Source organism: Trachypithecus francoisi, unplaced genomic scaffold, assembly GCF_009764315.1.
Source record: "Trachypithecus francoisi isolate TF-2019V2 unplaced genomic scaffold, Tfra_2.0 Lachesis_group11, whole genome shotgun sequence".
NCBI classification, from domain to species: Eukaryota; Metazoa; Chordata; class Mammalia; order Primates; family Cercopithecidae; genus Trachypithecus; species Trachypithecus francoisi.
The window spans coordinates 52,174,934-52,190,466 of NW_022681456.1; the positions used below are offsets into that span (position 1 = coordinate 52,174,934).

The 15,533-nt window shown below is 36.2% G+C and overlaps 1 protein-coding gene across 5 annotated transcripts in view; it reads left to right on the forward strand.

Moving 5' to 3' along the window:
- Window positions 1-4,348: 4,348 nt before the first annotated feature.
- LOC117089678 (liprin-alpha-2) overlaps window positions 4,349-15,533 on the forward strand; it is a 207,375-nt gene continuing 196,190 nt past the window's right edge. For 3 of the 5 annotated variants that reach the window (XM_033221150.1, XM_033221152.1, XM_033221153.1), the window contains exon 1: window positions 4,350-4,578. The gene's annotated coding sequence lies outside the window, so the exon portion shown is untranslated. Of the gene's footprint in view, window positions 4,579-15,533 lie in introns of all 5 variants that reach the window. The other 2 variants (XM_033221151.1, XM_033221154.1) reach the window with 1 other exon arrangement.

The window sequence follows — 15,533 nt, forward strand, 5'->3', positions numbered from 1 at the left end:
CCATTTATTTATTATCACAACAAGAATTTATTGCTTACTCAATTTTCCGAGAACTATGCTAAGACCTAAGGATATAAAAATACACTAACAACCTTGTGTTAAAGGATTGTACTGTTTAGGTGGAGGAGACGAACACATAATTCAGTTATTATAAAAACAATACAATTAGGTATTTTAAAGCATTAAGAAGGCTAACTAGTGCTTTTAAAAGTGAATTAGTTAGGCAGAGGGATGATGAAGAGTATTTGGGCCGGGCGCGGTGGCTCACGCCTGTAATCCCAGCACTTTGGGAGGCTGAGGCTGGCGGATCACGAGGTCAGGAAATTGAGACCATCCTGGCTAACACGGTGAAACCCCGTCTCTAATAAAAATACAAAAAATTAGCCAGACGTGGTGGCGGGCGCCTGTAGTCCCAACTACTCGGGAGGCTGAGGCAGGAGAATGGCGTGAACCCGGGAGGCAGAGCTTGCAGTGAGCCGAGATCTTGCCACTGCACTACAGCCTGGGCAACAGAGCAAGACTTCGTCTCAAATAAAAAAAAAGAGTATTTGAAGCACAGTAGATAGTATGTAAAAGAAATAAGAAAAAAAGTTGAACAAATGAAAAGGTAGAAATGGAAACAAGAAAGATAAATTTTTGACAGTAGATAGACCATCTAGGAAGGAGGCTTTTGAGGGATGCGTGACTTATAAAGGGCATGCACTAGTATTACTCTGTGTGTGGCACTTGGTGATGGGTTTTGAGTGCTTATTAATGATGGAGATCCCTGATGGGCCTCAAATGTGAATTCTGAAAGTTCTATGAGGTCAACTGCAACAACTGTTCTATATTATCTTCATATCTTCAGCATCTAGCACAGGGTCTGATATGTGGTAGGAGTTCAATAACTGTTGTATGAATGGCTGGATAGTTAGACGGATGATAATCTCAGAATGCTTGAGACATTTGATAAGAGACTCCTTTTTTGGCCAGAAGGAGGCAGTGTTGCAGAAATCTAAACGTTGTAGAATCAAAGTGGGTCATATTTAGCTGCGTCCTTGAACAATTTATTCATCACTGCTAAGCTTCAGTGTCCTCATCTGAAAAATAGGGAGTAGATGGAATTATTCATGTAAAATGGTTAGCTTGGGGCATGGCAAAACAAAGTGCCAACTGCTCAAAGTGGTATTAATAGTTACTATTGTTCTATAAGTAATAAAGCTAATTAGTTATGAAAGGGCCATGTTTTGGGTGGTTTGAATTTTGAAAGTTAAAGTTGGTTTAAATTTGATATGTTTGAAGGTTAAAAGCACTGAAAGTTTGATGACCATGGGAAATATAATTTTTCCAAAAATTGAAGCACAAATCAGAAGGGAAAAGCCTGTGGTCAGGGGAAACAAACAACCTATTGTAATCACCCAGTATGAGTTAGATTGTCTGGGTTCAAAGCCCAGCTCCATCATTGACTAGGTGTGTAACTTTGAACAAATGACTTAACTTCTCTAGGCCTCAGTGAGATTTTAGTAGTTTCTTATGGTGTGTTATTAGGATTGATGAGATAATTAATATAAATTGCTTGGCAGAGGATCTGGCATACTGTAACTGTAAGGTTACAATTAATGTTAACTGTATTTGCTATTATTGATATGTTTGTAAGATGATGTGAGGCTCAGTTCATATTTATGGTAAGGAGAATAGGTATAGAAAAGAGAAATGTCAGAGGAAAAGTATTAAAATGTTTGGTGGTTAACTCCATATGAGATATCTGCCTTTACACGGTCTCAGATACATAGAACATGCTTGTCTAACACTTGTTGCTCTGTGTATAAGGTATACTATGCTTTGGACCTTCTAGTTCCCCACACTCTTGGACTAATTAAGGGGGATCATGCAAGATAATTGCAGTTGTGTTAGTTCTTTTTCATGTTGCTGATAAAGACATACCTGAGACTGGGTAATTTATAAAGGAAAAAAAGGTTTAATGGACTCAAGTTACATGTTACTAGGGAGGTCACACAATCATGGTCGAAGGTGAAAGGCACTTCTTACATGACGGCAGCAAGAGAGAACGAGGAACAAGTGAAAAGGGTTTCCCTTTATAAAATGATCAGATCTCAAACTTACTATCAGGAAAACAGTCTGAGGGGAAACCGCTCCCATTATTCAATTATCTCCACCTGTTCCTGCCCTTGACACCTGGGGATTATTACAATGCAATGTGAGATTTGGGTGGGGACAGGGAGCCAAACCATATCAGTAGTAATATTATTTAATGTTTCAGATAAGGAAAAAGGGCACCTCTAAATGTACTCCAGATCTGAATAATATAAAGCCAACAAACAACTAGGTCCAAAATGAAATAGTAGAAAAGCACTAAACTTGCAGTGTGGAGAATGATGCTCAGAGTTCACTCACTCCCTGTGGCTTGTGAGTTTTGTGAACTTAGATCTACAACTTACCATTATTCAGTATCCTCAGCCATAAGATGGGAGTGTGACTCCCCCCACCCCCCCAGGTATTTAGAGAGCAAGATGGTGTAATGAACATGAAAGTAGTGCCTGAAAGTTGCTAGGATGTTAATAAATGTAAGACTAACCTTAATACATGAAGTCACTAGCCTACTCAGAAGGAGTGCCATAATAACAAAAAAGGCCAAGTCTTCCGTGGCCTATAACATCTTGACTAATATCTCCCCTTTAAGCTTAAATCAAGCTTTAAAAACTTGATTCTTGTACTGCACTTTCAGATTTATATTTTCTCTTATTTTCAAAGCACAAAAACATATTTCTCCATTGAAGAAAGTTTGATGATTGAAATACATGGGTGGAAGCCAAAAACCAAAATTCATTCATAATTTCACTGCCTAGAGATATCTAATGTTAAAATTCTAATAGATGCATATATTTTTAGTAATTAGCATGATGTTAAATATACAGATTTTATGTTTTATCTTCATCAATGTTAATAATATACACAAAATTGTTTCTGAATGCCTACATGTTAATAATGTGCAATAAAGAATCTTCAGGTATCACTTATTTTCTGTATCAAAACTATGCAGTATATGAAGAAAATTTCATTTTCTAGAGAAAGGTTTATTGTTTTCTATTTGTTTTATTTCCATTTACCACATAAATAATATGCTCAGAGTATTAGCAGCATTTAAGCAGCAATCAGGGGAGAAAACATTTATCCCTATTTCAGCCAAAATGCAACAACAAACTCTGTCATCTAGAATCTAAGCCCTAAAGCCTACTCTGAGATCTTTGAAGTGTTCACTTGGGTTGAAGCCATTTCGAGAAACTAAGCAAAATAAATGATTTGAAGCAAACAAAAATATGAACTTCAAACCTTCCCCAGCTTTTCATAATCATCATATTCATTTTCTTTTTAGTAAATTTGCCTCCCTGGAGATTACATTAACCAAACCTGTCTCCTTCTTTTTTTTTTTTTTTTTTTTTTTTGTCTTCTGAGTGCCTTCTCATCCTAGAGCTAAGTTTTCCCAAAAACTCAAGTATTTGATAAGCATCAATTTTACTACTGAAAATCACTCTGACAGGTTTGGTGATAATATGGATCTGTTTACTTTTTTAAATTAAGTATTTGTTTATAAGGTAGAATACCAGAATAGTTGAATTTCTTGGTCTTCTTATTAAATAACCTTTTTCTGTGTGTGAACAAACTCTCCACCTATTGGTAAAAATACCATATCATATGATCTCTGATCCCATTTAGGGGAAGGAGGCCAATGAAGATTCCTTCACAGTGTCATTAACCACATGAAGACAGAATTACTCCAGAGCCCCCAATTTTTTGGTAACAATATGACCTATTTCTATGAACTAAAAATAAATATCATTTGAGCTCCCACTGTGTCTTAGGCACTGGTGGTGTAACAGTGAACAGGTCAAAGCCCGTGTCCACATGGAGCTTATCTTTTAGAAAGACTGAACAATATGCAAATTAATAAGAAAATCTTAGATCATGTTATCAAATCTGAGGCATATTTATTACTTTGTAAAAAAAATAAAAAAGTAGATTACCCTGCTTCATCTTGTTAACAAATAAAATAAATTTGTTAATCTCAAAGTAGCACGTTTAGCAGGGTTTTGTGTAGTTGTTCTGAAGATCCACTGTACTCTGTCTAAACATTGCTGTATAGGAATTAAAGTGTAAGATTTTGGGAGCTGTTCATAAAATTAGCCAAACTTAAATTGACTCTAGGAATAAGTTATCATATTAATGTTAGGTTCAGTGTGATGTATCTGACATATTTTGAAATGTACTTTATACACTATTGTAATAAAATGCATATGATACATATTATGGATTAGGATGTTTTGAATAATGAATTTAAGATACTTCATAACAGCAATATATGTTGACCAGTCAATGGGGTCATATTTCCCCATTCTTTTCATTTTGAAATTTATATTTTGATTTTTTTCTGCTTTTAGATCTTGAATATTTCTCCAAATATTTTTATTACTCTTCCAGGAATTTGCTGCACTGACAAAAGAATTAAATGCCTGCAGGGAACAACTTCTAGAAAAGGAAGAAGAAATCTCTGAACTCAAAGCTGAAAGAAACAACACAAGAGTAAGTGTAAAGCAGCCTTCTTGGAATTAATTCCATTTGTAGTTCAGTGCATTACATCTAACACACATATACAAAGAAAATATAAGCATTTAAAACTTTAGAAATACTTTAAGCCGATAGTAACTCATAGTCAGTTACTTAAAGTAAAGGAGGATATACTATAAAACTCAAAACAAGAAGACAGGAAACCTAAATTATAGTCACAGCTACTAAATCACTATGTTGCTTTACAAAATGTTCACATTCCTTCTGGCCTTTACTTTATTTGACTTTAAAAAGAAGATCTGGATTTCAATAATGGGTTTCAAACTTTAAAAAGGTTGTTTTGAGGGTAGGGTAATCCCTCGGAGGCTGGAAATGGGCAAAAGAGGAGAGTTTTGGAGAAGAGGAAGAGTTTAAATTATAGGCTGCTACAAAAGTGTGGCCTGGATTTGGTCCTCACCTCCAACCAGCAAAAGTTTTTTTTAGAAAAAGGAAAACTAAAGACCGGGCGTGGTGGCTCATGCCTGTAATCCTAGCACTTTGAGATGCCAAGGCAGGCAGATCACCTGAGGTCAGGAGTTCGAGACCACCCTGGCCAACATGGTGAAATCCAATTTCTACTATAAATACAAGAATCAGCCAGGCTTGGCGGTACACATCTGCAGTCCCAGCTACTTGGGAGGACCTGGGAGGCAGAGGCTGCAGTGAACTGAGATTGCATCACTGCACTCCAGCCTGGGCAACAGAGTGAGACTCTCTCAATAAAATAATAAATAAAAATAAAAAGGAAATAAAAAACAGTGTCAAGAATAAAGAAAACACTCAAGAAAAAAAAATCTGCCCATTAAAAGTGGAGTGCCTTTATGTTTTAACAAATTTCCAAAGGGATGTCCAGTCACAATATTCTAATTTCATAAAACTCATGGAAGTTGCCAGATTCTACTCTTGTAAACCCATGTATTTTCATCAAGCATATGATATGCCATGTAACATTAAAACTCAGAATTTGATAAAACATGCTTTATTTTCTTTCAGAAAAAAAAATTACTAAATTTTATAAAATATGTAAATTACCACATTACCCATACAGAAGCACAGTTTACTAAATGGAAGTAGAAAAAAAAACAAACACTTTTATGTAGATGTAAATTCAATTTAAATACTAAGTTGGTGAAAAATAGTCTAAGTGTTATAGCTGTAAGAGATTAATTCTGAAAAAATAGATATAGCTATATGGTCTATTCACTTTCTGAGTCTTAGAGAGTAATATAAAATACAGTTCTACTAACTGAGAGCTTGTGCTTTTAATGAGAGATAGGGTTGCTTGCATAATGGTTACATGATCAAACTGAATTTATGTCCTTATTTATCAAGGTCTTATTTATAGTAAAGAGAATTCACATACATGCATACGTTGAATTGGTTTTCAATGATACTTTGATGAACCAGTCCAATGAATTGCCTCAAACACGGCATGACAAGGGCAGTTTAGATCACATTATCAGGTATCAGATAATTTTTTTCTGTTGCCCTCTTCCTCTCTATATATTTCTTGCCCTTGATTTTTTAACTTACCACTGTGTTTTCATGCAAATTTGAAATGTATTTATACCGTGACATTTTTTCCGCCCTATTACACTATGCTATATTTTAGTACTTTAGACTACATTCCTTGATTTAACACAGCACAGTCAAATGTAAAAGTAGGAGCAGAAAGCTGAGAATGCAGGGAAATACAAAGCTTTGGTTAGGTTTATAACTAATGCTCGCATTTAAAATGTACCACACACTCTTTTATTAGCTGTATACGTTCATCTAGCCTTTTTTCTTCAGTCCCTTACTCCTTTCTACACCCCTCTGGAGATGTTATACTTACCTCCATTTTACAGACCAGGTAAGTGAGCTCAGATAACTTGCCAGAAGTCACACAGTTGGTAAATAGCAAAGAAGGAATTTGAAAGGTAAGGCAGTTTAAATCCAGAGCCTGTGTACTAACCATGAGGCCATCAGCATTATTACTCAAAGACTTGTTATAGCTAGAGAGGACATTGCTTAACAGTCAGACCACCACAGTATGGAATACCTAATTGTGATGAATTTTAGAGAGCTAAGAGATTTGATGACAGAGTCCATACGATTTTCATCATATTGAACCCCATGAGGCCCAGAAATACCTGAGGCTATTGTGTTTGCAGAAGAGTCTTGGATAATAAAGGCAGGAAGGTGAGCCACATGTGAAGTACCTATTCAGTAGTCAAAATGAGAACAATACAAAGTTCCTTTAAAATAACAATAACAGATATCGAAGCCATTGATTTTAACCATGCATAATAGTTACTTTGAAAATGTGAATAAGGCTGGAAAATACTTTTCCACCCTCCTTAAAGCAGTGATGTAGAGGATTTTTGTTGTTGACTACATCAAGGAAAACAGATTTATGAAAACTCCCTTGTACAAAGTATTGATTATATAATAACTCCTTAAGTTACATAACCACCTCTCACCCTCCTCCATCCCCCAGAAGAAGTATATCCAGGGTGGAAAATCAAATACATCTCTCTTCCCACTAAATGCCTTATCAAATGTTGCTAAATAAAACTGCTTTTATAGATTTTATGGTTGTTTATCTTTCTAGATATTGTGCTTACTATCTGTGTGCTGGTCACAGAGACAAAGCAACAAGCTAGCGTTTCCTTCTTACACATGAAGAAACTTTAATTGATGTCAGATTGTGAGCAAATTTAAAGTATAACTGATAGCTGGGCATGGTGGCACATGCCTGTAACCTCAGCTACTCAGGATGCTGAAATAGGATAATCGCTTGAATCCGGGAGGCAGAGGTTGCAGTGAGCGGAGATCATATCACTGCACTCCAGCCTGGGTGACAGAGGGAGACTCAGTCTCAAAAAATAAATACATAAATAAATATATAAAATAAATTAAAATATAAAATGTAATTGAGCATTCCAGTTTGCAAGGTTCTGATCAACTTGTGGCTCACTTTACATCAAGTAGTTAGCATATGTTCGTGAACTGAGCCAAATAACGTAAAAAGTTAGTTCATGAAACCATGTGTGGATGAGGTCATTTGTATTAATTTTGAATATTATCAAAAACAATAGATCACAAAAAGTCCTTCTGTATAATTAAATATTTGAATGAATTATACCATCTCTCAATATAGAAAAAAGAAGTTCCAGTGGGAGTTGAATGAAGATAGAGAGTAAAAATGATAATATAATAGCTAACATTAAAATCTAAATGTTTTTATAAATGTTTTACATGTTTAACTCACTATATTCTCACAGCAGTCTCATTATCCCCATTTAATTCAAGAGAAAACTAAGTCAGTAAGTAACTTGTCCCAGGCCTATAAATGGCTTATAAATAAAACACCCAGAGAGTCCACTACGTCCTTCTCAGTTTACCCACAGACTATGTATTTAAGAAATCATATTCCTATGTCACCCACAATTCATATGTGATGCAAAGCTATTATGTTTAAAGAAGAACAGAGTTTCTTCAGATTTCTTTTTTTTCTTTTTTTTAATTCTTTTGAGACGAGATCTTACTCTGTTACTAAGGCTGGAGTGCAGTGACACGATCATGGTTCACTGCAGCCTAGAGCTCTTTGGACTCAGGTGATCTTCCCACCTCAACCTCCCAAGTAGCTGGGACTATAACCACATGCCACCCAGCTAATTTTTGTATTTTTTGTAGAGATGGGGTTTTGCCATGTTGCCTGGGCTTGTCTCAAACTCCTGGACTCAAGCAATCCGTCCATCTTCACCTCCCAAAGTGCTGGGATTACAGGCATGAACCACTGCTCCTGGCCTATTTAAATTTTTGTAATTCAATCTCAGTTTATTGTGTGTTAGTCATGTGAAAAGTCAATGTGCTATGTTTTTATTCTGAGTCCAAAGCTGAAATGCATGGCCTGGCCACATGTTATGTTTTCTCTGCAGAAATACCTTGTTGACATTGCAGAAATGTGAGTGAATGAAAGAAAATCAGTCATCACTGCAGTTGCTTTTTTTTTTTTTTTGAGACGGAGTCTCGCTCTGTCGCCCGGGCTGGAGTGCAGTGGCCGGATCTCAGCTCACTGCAAGCCCTGCCTCCCGGGTTTACGCCATTCTCCTGCCTCAGCCTCCCGAGTAGCTGGGACTACAGGAGCCCGCCACCTCGCCCGGCTCATTTTTGTATTTTTTAGTAGAGACGGGGTTTCACTGTGTTAGCCAGGATGGTCTCAATCTCCTGACCTCGTGATCCGCCCGTCTCGGCCTCCCAACGTGTTGGGATTACAGGCTTGAGCCACCGCGCCCGGCCTGCAGTTGCTCTTAAACCCAACTGCCTCAAGTTATTAAATTAAGAATATCCTAATACAATCATTATAACATTATAAATAATTATACAAAAATAGAAATTTCAAAAAATTATAGTGGATATTTATAGAAACATACGAACAAGCTTCTGTTCAATATTTTTACACTGATAAAAATGTGGAAAAAATATTGAAACAAAATTTGTTATTCCTAAAACTCCTCTGACCATCTTTGGCAAGTATGTATTTACAGAAAGTTATATTTATAGAAAATAATTTATCCCTGATGTTATTGCAACTCAAAATGATCAATAAGACATGTTTTGACAAAGTTTTCTGAACTAGTGAAGAGGTAAAGAAAAACTGGGAATTTTTATATAGTTACTGCCTGTGAATGTCAACATGAAGAACATTTTTATTGTGGGAGTTGTTTCAACTATTCTTATAGGTGACGATCTCAAACGATGTTTTAAATTGTTCATAATGTTTTAGAATGTAACTATTGTGTGACTTTGAAAAACATTATGGTTTTGAGAAACAGTATTCATATTGTTATGATTTTGAGAAACAGTTAATATCTAGTTATAAATAATAAAACTGTAACTTAATCTTGTGGATCATGAACTTAAAAAGAAAACTTAATTGCATTTGAAACATTTCTTACCATGCCCTCACTTTTGTTTTGAGACAAAGGAATTATCTTAACAGATATTGAGGTACAATTAGACACATATCACTACTAAAGAAAAATTTTTTATTATTGACAAATCTCTGTCTATACAAGTTAATAATATCATCCAAACATATTTCATCAGTGGGTAGAAAATACAGTCCGATTCAGAAAAGGAAGAACTTCTCAGTTGAAAGCAGATAAATATTTTACATGTGTGTACATGCATGTATATGTATAGTTATTTATGAAAGTTCTATGATAGGATATGATAAATACAAGAGTAAATAGGACAGGACATATACCCTCCCAACAGCTATTTCAATTTCATAATCAAACATGTACATAAGAAACATATGGGATTTTAAACAATGTTTGAGGGTAAAAGATATGGAGTGGATTGAGTATGAAGGCAACCAGTTTAAAGGTTTTCATTTTCAGATGTTAATGTCATGCTATATGACCATATTACAGTAGCCAAATTAGTCTCTGGGAAAGAATGTGTTTCTGTTTCAGTGCCATTTGTAATTGGGAACATCTGTTCACAAGGTTGTGTTGAATTAAGATCTAATAGGAAGTTACATAATTTTAGAAATCCTTACAGAATCATAGTAAAATAAAAGATTTTGATTACTTAGGCCATCTTGCTTTTCAAAACAAAACTTAGTCCAAAAAATTCCCAATGATGCATGATGTGTGGGTTTGTGTGTATGTGTGTGTGTGTCTGTGTGTGTATGAATATATGATACATATGTGTGTATACATATATAGGCTGTGGTCATTTAAAGAAAATTCCAATGTAGGATTCATGGTCATTCACATTGTCCCTGCAATCCTTTGAGTATACCAAAGAGAGTTCCATTTGCATTTTCTGTGAGAATTACTAAATATTAGGCTAAAGTTGTAGCTCCCAGTAAAGGAGTGTAATTAGTAGATTGTTAATGATATCTTAGATAAGTTTCACTTTTTGTACTCTTAATTTATTTATCTTTATTTTTAACCTTAAATTAGGCCATAGCTAAATGCCAGGTGAGAGCATTTTTGTCCATATTCTTCAACCTGAATAATTTATGTTTATCGTTAACTCGATTCTACATATTATGTAGAATATTTCCCTTGGTATTGAGGATAAGTGAAATTATTCATCCCTTAAGAAGTCTGTTTATATTAATAAAAACATATTTGGTTTTTATTATCATGTAGATGAGAGTTCCTAATTGCACAAAACAGGGTATACAGCTTGGCTGTTTAAATCAAGACATTAATTAAGGCATATAAGAAATCTCTAAAGTGAGCTTTCAGGCAGTCTCTAGGACCACATTTCTTAGCTTTGTAAATTTTTCTAACACGCCCAGTCCCAGAAACATGCAGCCTCTGCCACTACCCCTTCCCAGCGTGTTTCCTCTCTGCCCCCCAGGCTCACTCCCACTATGGTGGGGTCTGGTTGACTGATCTTAAGTCACATGTCTGCCACCTAGTGGTAAACGTTCCCAAGAAATGTTTCTTGGATTCTAGACTGGGAAGATGGGATTCAGATTGTGAGGAACTATCAAACAGTCAGGGGAGAGGGGTAGAAAATGGGGAAAATTAATGGGTAAAATATGGTAACAGGGTAAAGAAAACAGAAAAGAGAATAATGTATTAACTAACATACGTTATATATATACACACACACACAAATATGCGTGTGTGTGTATATATATGTATAGAGTATGTGTGTATGTCTGTGTCTATGTGTCAACAGAAAAGTATTGATCCTCTTTTCTCCACTGGTCACAGGTCCTAGTTGGCAATTATAAATTCCAATTATAACCCTTGATTTCTGGACTTACGAATATGAACCCATAGTTATTCCAAGAAAGACTCTACTTTACTTTTATCAGTAGTTCTGAGGATATACTAATTCCAGGATGATAGCATTCCTACTTAGCAATGTATTATGTCCAAGCTTGAATTAAAACAGTCTTGGCTCATTTAACCATTCTATAAGATCAGTTACTTCTAAATGATGTAATAGTGTGATAAAATCAGGGGTCCCTGGGAGCATCCATCAATTATATTACTCTTTTCATTGTAAAATCAGGTTGCTTTTTTTTTTTTGACTGAAGTAATGTTGTGTATGATAACATGACTGTAAGCAAAAACTCAGTAAGATGGTGTTTCTGGGACCAGGAGCGGTGGCTCACTCCTGTAATCCCAGCACTTTGGGAGGCCGAGGCGGGCGTATCACAAGGTCAGAAAATCGAGACCATCCTGGCTAACATGGTGAAACCCCGTCTCTACTAAAAATACAAAAAAAAAAAAAAAAAATTTAGCCGGGCGTGGTGGCCTGTAGTCCCAACTACTCAGGAGGCTGAGGCAGGAGAATGGCAGGAACCCGGGAGGCAGAGATTGCAGTGAGCCGAGATCAGTCACTGCGCTCCAGCCTGGGTGACAGAACGAGACTCTGTCAAAAAAAAAAAAAAAAGATGGTGTTTCTGGTAGAAGTATGGCCATTAGAGAAGGCAAATCCATACCCAAAAAAGGGGTTTATTGCAGTGAAGAAAAACTGCTTTCTGTTTAATAGAAAGGATTTGATGTAATATGCTTGCTTCATGGCAAATAACTGGTCTCCAGCTGTATTTTATCATGGCAGGGCTCAAGTTAGATGGCTGCACCTTACTGCTGGGCCTCCACCATGGTGGTAACTCCATCAGTCTTAATTATGGGAAGCCCATTTTGTCAGGTTTATGACCCTGAAACCATGGTCACTTCTTTATGCACATTGAGAAAAAAATGACAAATGAAATAGGCTGATATCTACAAGGTAAATCAGTTTGTCCACCAGGTTACTGAAAGACTCTTACAGAGTGAGGACCAGAAAGTTAGTCCTAGCTTAGAGGTGATATTCAAGAAATTTTGATATTTTGTTTTCTTCAGTACTATGACTCTAATAAATAGTTACAGATCCTTTGGGAGAAGGTTTTCTGATTATCTATCGCAATATGACAAACTATCCAAAAACTTAATGACACCAAACAACATTTTAATATGCTCATAGACTCTCCTGGGCCAAGGATTCAGAAAAAGAACAGTGGGGATGGCCCTTCTCTGATCTATAATATTTGGGGTCTCAGCCAAGATAACTGGTGACAATGATGTGCTGATAAATGATTTGTTTTGTTAGGAAAATAAAAGCACCAATCTCTGGTGTTTGCCAATTTCCCTGGTATAAATACTTCCACCATGGTTGATTTCAAGCTATGTTGATGTTACTCAATGCCAAGTTGGGAAAAAATTCACAGTACTGGACCATTATGTAGTATTTCTACCTTTTAGGTAAAATAGATGTAAATAATCTAAGGAGCATAGATAATAGTGAAATGTAATAAAAATAATTAGGAATTAATATACTTGAAATGTATACTATCTTTTAAAAATATTTTTATTTAATTATAAGCTTATGCAATTTAAGCATAATGATTGTGCTTAACCACCAGCTCACAAAACTCCTGAAAATTAAAATTAACAATCAGCTCCCCAAACCAGAAGACATCTGTTCTAGCAAACCATTTGCAGGGGATGACTCAAATATTTGGGGTTAAGAAGATTTGCTTGTGAAGTGGATTCTCCATGCACATGTCTGGTGCCTGAGCTGGAATAGCTGAAGGACAGGCAGACTCAGTTGGAACTGTATACAAGAGAACCTACACATGGCCTATCCATCATAACAGTCTTGGAATACTCAGACTTCTTAGATGATAACTCAGGGACCTAAGGGCCAATGTTCTTGTCTACCAGTTGGAAGCTGCTTGCCCTTTTAGTACCTAAGCCCAGAAATCACAAAATGTGACCTCTGCCATACTATGTTGGTCAAAACAGTCACCAGTCCACCCAAATTTAATGGGAGGGGATATAGACCCCCATGTCTCAATAGCAGGACAGTAAAAAAAAATTGATGGCTATATAAAGTCACCTTAATTTTTTACAAATATCTAACTGTAGGCTGGGAGTGGTGGCTCACACCTGTAATCTCAGCACTTTGGGAGGCCAAGGCAGGCAGATCATGAGGTCAGGAGACTAAGACCATCTGGTTAACATGGTGAAACCCCATCTCTACTAAAAATACAAAAAATTAGCCAGGCGAGGTTGTGGGGTCCTGTAGTCCCAGCTACTCAGGAGGCTGAGGCAGGAGAATGGTGTGAACCCAGGAGGCAGAGCTTACAGTGAGCCGAGATCTCGCCACTGCACTCCAGCCTGGGTGACAGAGTGGAGACTCCATCTTAAAAAAAAAAAAAAAAAAATTTCTAACTGTAAACTGACTCAGGTATAGGATTTGGAGAAGGCCAGGACAGTTTACCAGGTGACTCAAGTAAAAAATTATTCCCCCAGGTCTAGGGATTTTATTATTAATATTACTTTATTAATACAACCTAATTCTTAATGTCTTATTAACAACTCTATAATCAATTAGCTATCACAAAGATCCCAATGGATCAAACCATTCTGCCTATTATAGTAACCACACATAACTTAGCTTAGGTAGTTAATTACTATTACTTAGCCTCTGCCACTGCAGAATTCTGTCATCCCCAGAGAAATCAAAGGGTTCCTTTTAGGACTAGCATCTCTCCATTTTTATTCTTTATCTGTAAAGAACTGATGTTCCGGCAGTTTTCTAGGTCGTGTGTTGTCTTTTTTCCAATCTATTTCCCAATACCTTAGTGAAGATAGTGTCACTTTGGTCATCTCAAGGCAAATAGCTGGGGGTGAGCTGAATTCGCCATTTTTAACTCTATAAATCATCAGTTTCCTTCTACCTTCTACCCAGTGAATTTCTGGCTTTTACTCACTTGTGTTCAGCCACCACTGAGTTTATATTTTAGTTAACCAATGGAGCAAACAATTAAAACCACTTTTTGGTGTTTGACATCAAAGTTTAATTCAGATTATGTGAAAAAATCATCATATTGATTAATTTAACCAGATCAAAAAATGTTGTCCCCCTCTTTCTGTTTCAGTAATATTAGCATCTACATATATTTCCAGATTTCTGAAACTACAAATTAGCAAAAGCATACAGGTCTATTGATTTTAAATCCTTCTCTTTTTAGGTTAGACCTTGTTATTTACTTCTTCATATTTTAGAAGTCTGGAGGCAGAAAGGGGTGTTTGTGGTTGAACATGATGAGCAGAGGCTTCTTCTTATAAGATAACTGCTTTAAGTGAAGTCATGACATGGCCATTAAGACAAATAGAACTGGATTCATCACAGAATCAGGAAGATTCATTGCGATTGAGAGTATCAGGGTAACTCAGACTCATCTGAATCTTTCCAAATGTCCATTTTTATAGTTCTTGGGGTGCCTGCTTTTTTTCTCGGAGTGATGACAAGATTTCTACATAAGATTCCTGGTAAGACTGTGAAATTATCATGTATTGTAATTCAGTGACCTCCCTTAGATTAGACTTTTTATTTTCTTTCTGTTATGCTTTGGGATCTTGATAAGAGGCTATCATGAGCAGCCATAGCACCTCTTGGGTTCTCTAACTGAGCCTTGACCTAGAATTTAAAACCTTAAGCTTGTCATTTTCTTTCTTTAAACCCTTCAGTGCAGTTCAAAGCATTCTGCTCACTTCATTGTCCTTATATTCCTTATGCCTTTCAAATGGTCTGTTGTAGCTATGACTCAATCCATCAAAGTCTTACTTACACAGACACCCCATTTTCAGAGAGCTCAGCTGATTATTTATATAACTATCTCACCTCCATGTACCATAGAAGACAATCTCCCTTCTTTTGATGCTAATCTAACTATTAGTTCTGTCAAACCTATTCAGGTCAAACATCCCAGATATTCATTTCTCTGAAGAATTTTGCCAATAAATATACAAACTATTGCTTTAATCAGTACTTATTCATTCAGTCAGTAAATATACATGAGCATCTACCATGTGCCAATCTTCTAGGCACTAAAGATACAGCATGAACAAAATAGATTA